This window comes from Thunnus maccoyii, chromosome 8, assembly GCF_910596095.1.
Source record: "Thunnus maccoyii chromosome 8, fThuMac1.1, whole genome shotgun sequence".
In the NCBI taxonomy this organism is placed as follows: domain Eukaryota; kingdom Metazoa; phylum Chordata; class Actinopteri; order Scombriformes; family Scombridae; genus Thunnus; species Thunnus maccoyii.
The window spans coordinates 33,116,149-33,120,520 of NC_056540.1; positions in this window are offsets into that span (position 1 = coordinate 33,116,149).

Below are 4,372 nucleotides of genomic sequence, written 5' to 3' on the forward strand. Positions count from 1 at the left end.
CATGTTCTGTGTTGTGATTTGATTTAAATGAAAAATTCATGTCATAATGAAAACAATCCAAACAGCTGAGTAATTGTCCTTTTAACATGTTTTCATTTCATTATGACACAATAAACACATATATAAAATGGAAATACATACAACAATGTGTATTATACTCCTTCATTTCTTTGTTTAATTTGTTTTCATTTACGTCAGAGCTGCAACGATTAATTGATTAGTTGCCAACTACTAAATAAATCATCAGCTATTTTGATGATCGATTACTCGTTTTGAGTCATTTTTTCCAGATTCTCTGATTGCAGCTTCTTAAATGTGAATGTTTTCTTGTGTCTTCAGTCTTCTGTGATAATAAACTGAATATCTTTGGGCTGTGGACTGTTGGTCGGGACAAAACAACCAAAAAATATTCAGTTTACTGTCATAGACGACTAAAGAAACTAGAAAATATTCACATTTAAGAAGCTGGAACCAGAGAATTCTTTAAAAAACGACTCAAAACGATTAATTGATTATTAAAATAGTTGGCGATTAATTTAACAGTTGGCAACTAACAGAGTGTTGTTGCAGCTCTAATGGGGATTACACTAAATTTACCATGTGAGCTGTTATTTTTTTACCCAGACTTTATTTGTTTGTGCTGGTCGTGCCCTCAGCTATCAGCCATTATTTGAATATCGGCTTTTATATAAAATAAATGAAACTTAAAGAACAGAAAGCTGGAAACTCGTTTTGATAAATACTTTTTTGGATGAAGAATTACACTCGCAAAGTCTGAATTCATGACAGATTCAGTCTGTGGTCTAATCATCGCAGAGGTCACCTGTGACATCTCAGAGTCATTCTTTTTCTCAGGTAGCAGGTTAGCAGCACCGTTAGCTTAAACACAGAGAATTAGAGAGATTAGCTTCATGCTAATTTCCCCTGCAGTCCTGAGCTGCTGGCAGAATATTAACCAGCTCAGGTTTTATAAAGACATTCAGCGTCCTCCTCCTCAGGTAGACTGTAAGCAGACTTTGGATAAATCCAGCTGGCTTTGTGTTAATATTGTTTCCTCCGACTTATCCTCCATCATTTTTTTTTTCCTCGCTGTGGAAGAAGCAGTGGCCCCCAGCGCCCAGGGGCCTCACTGCCATCTTTTATTATTTATGAATCTGATTAATAATCTGCCACCCTGCTGCAGGAGAGGCTGAGATCCATAAAAGCACCCAGAAGAAAAGCAGCACCGGGGTGTAATTCCACCTCAGCGTGCTGCAGAGAAGAAAAGAGAAGAAATCATCATCTCCCACATGCTTAATGAGAATAAAAGCCGAGACAATGCTGCTCGGAATCCCAGACTCAGCTTGTTAAACTGAACTTTTTATTGAGGTTCAATCAAAGCGGCGGGGGGTTAAACACTGCAGGGGGTGGAGGGAGGCGGTGTGTGTGTGTGTGTGTGTGTGGAGGAGATCGAAAGCTCAACCAGTCTGTTCACTATAAAACTGCATTCGTGTGGTTTCTTGTTTATTGAACAGGTGAACAGAAATAGAAAAGTAAAACATCTCTAAAGTCCTGAACTCACAGTGAGCTTTGTCACATAAACCCAGTGGACTCTTGTTGTGTGAATGACACAGTTTTGGAGATGTTGGAAGAGGGATGTCAGATTCTTTTTGATGGAGTTCGGCTACCACTTTGCTTCCAGCAGAAGGCTAGCAATCAGTCTGATATTAGTGTTTATAACTGTATGTTTCTGAATGCTAACTATTAACTTGATGTAGAGATGTAGCCCCAACAAACACAAACAATCACAACAAATGAACCTGTTATCACAGCTCCCTAAATCAATGACTTTATCAAACGTTGATTGATCCAAATTATTGTTTGTTTGTCCAATTCTGAAGCAAATCTGTGCAAAACCTTCATGTCAAGTTCAGCTTCAGTGAACTACGACATGTGACTTCCTGCCGTCGACCAGAAATCATTATGACAGTGTTGACCTTTGAGGTGACGGAGAGCCGGAGAGTCCAGATCATATTAGTGGTGTGTCTGCTCTGCTGGAGTATAAAATGCTTCACTAAAGAGATGCAGTCAGTCGTCAGACAGCAGTCTATAGTACAGAAACATCATTTGTATAAACTGTGAACTTATTGTCCAGTTAGCAATCACACTAGCAAGCTTCCAAAATCAAAGTTAGCAACCCTAAAGGAGAGAGAGAGATGCAGTGAAGATAATATGAGAGTCTTTGGTGATGAAGTGATGAGTCACTAGCTGACCCAGCCGGGCTAACGCCGAGCAGCTAGTCAGTCACAATATCTCCTGCAGTTTTTCTCTATTTTCTCTCTTCTGTTTACTTCCCTCTGACATTTTCTTCTCTATTGCACACAATTTCATTCAATAAAAAGTGACTGAAGAGGGAAAGTAAAGCTCTTAGAGCTAAAAAAAAAAAAGTTGTCACGTTAGCTTAGCTCGGTCGCTAACGTAAGTTCAGCTTTGCCTTTAAAACAGCAGCAGTTCTCCTCAGAGACCATCTTTTGCAGGACTCCTTGTTCTTCTTGTAGCTGAAGATAGTTCTTTATGACTCTGGCTGGATGTTTGGGCTCGTTGAATCTAAACATCTAAAGTGACTAAAACTTTCTCTCAATACTTTATGTCCAATAAATTAAAATCCTAAAACCAAAGCTCCATTTTTAACCGTGTGGATAACACATTTAAACTTTGACTTTTAAAAGAAAACAGATGTTCTTAGTAGGTGTTCAGGCCTCATTGTACTGCAGCAAGTTGTCCAGACTCAACTTCTGACTGCAATAGTTTGAAAACTTCTTCTGAATGGAACATTTATAAAAGCATGTAAATGAAGTGCTTCACCATCAGACCGACTGATAGCACATGATGTTTTTTCCTGCTCCTCCCCAGTAATTCAGGTTCAGCAGATGGTGAACCCAGAACAAACGCCGCCTCTGAGGTCACTGCGACTTATCGGACCGTGACCTCTGACCCCCTGACGGCTGAATGTGTTGGAATAAATGAGCAGGTATTAGAGGGCCAAACACAGCGGGCCCGGCAGTAAGTGGCAGTTTATGGAAATGAGAGGTGATCTTTCCACCTGGGCGCGATAACCCCGGCGTTAATCCTCGCTTCCCGACCTCCTGCTGCCCTCCCGCTCAACACTTTCATTAGAGTTTAATCGCTGCACGAATAAAGAAAGTAAACTGCTTTTTAAAAAAAAAGCTGCTGCTGCTGCTGCTGCTGCTCGGCTGAAGAGACACAACTATGTCCAACATGTCAAAGTGTCTCTAACTCCGGTGTTGTGGTGAAGTTTTCCACCTGTGTAACACGGAGCTGCTGTTTCCTGCGGCCTGAAAACTCTTTGTCTGTTGCTCAGATCTTTTCTTTTCTTTCTCCTTCTTTCATTTCCTGTCTGCACGTTTATTTCTCTGCCATCTCATTTCTCATTACCGCCTTTTTCACCAACAACCTTTTTCATTCCTACGTACATTCTTCATATTCTTTTGTTTCCTTTTATTTGCTTTGTTCCTTTTTTTTTTTTATATTTTTCTCTTTTCATTCAATACCTCACCTTTACTTTCCTCCCTCCTTCCTTATTTCCTTCCTTCTATACCTCCTCCTTTCCTCCCTACTTTCTTCATTCTATACCTCCTCCTTCCTTCCATCTGTACCTCCTCTTTTCCTCCTCCCTTCCCTCCTTCCTTTGATACCTCCTACTTTCTTTCTATACCTCCTCCTTTCCTCCTTCCTTCCTTCCTTCTATACCTCCTCCTTTCCTCCCTCCTTCCTTCATTCTATACCTCCTACTTTCTTTCTTCCTTCCCTCTATGCCTCCTCCTTTCCTTCTTACTTTCTTCCTTCTATACCTCCTCTTTCCTCCCTCCTTCCTTCTATACCTCTTCCTTTCCTCCCTCCCCCATCCTTTCTTCTATATGTCCTCCTTCCCTCATTTCCGTACCTCCTCCTTTCCTTCCCTACATTTTCATTTCCTTTCCTGTCTTCTTCTTCTTTCTTTCCCTGCCATCTCACTTATTTTTCAGCCTCCTCATTCTTTCCATTTTCCTCTATACTTCTTCTTCCTTCATCCGTTCTTTGTGTCTTTTATTCTGTACATCCTCTTTTTTTCTTGCCTCCTCTCCTTCCCTACCTCCTTATTTCTTCCTCCTTTCCTTTTTTTCCTATCTTGTCCTTCCTCTGCATCCTTATCTCCTTCCCTACCTCCTCATTTACTTAACTTCCTTTAATTTCCGTTCTTATCTTTTTCTGTACATCCTCCTTTCATTTACCGTGTCCTCCTTTTCTTTTGCACATCCTGATATTGCCCCCACCCCCCGTTTCTTTTCTTACCTCCTTTTTTTATTTCCTTTCTTTCCTTTCTACCTTTTCA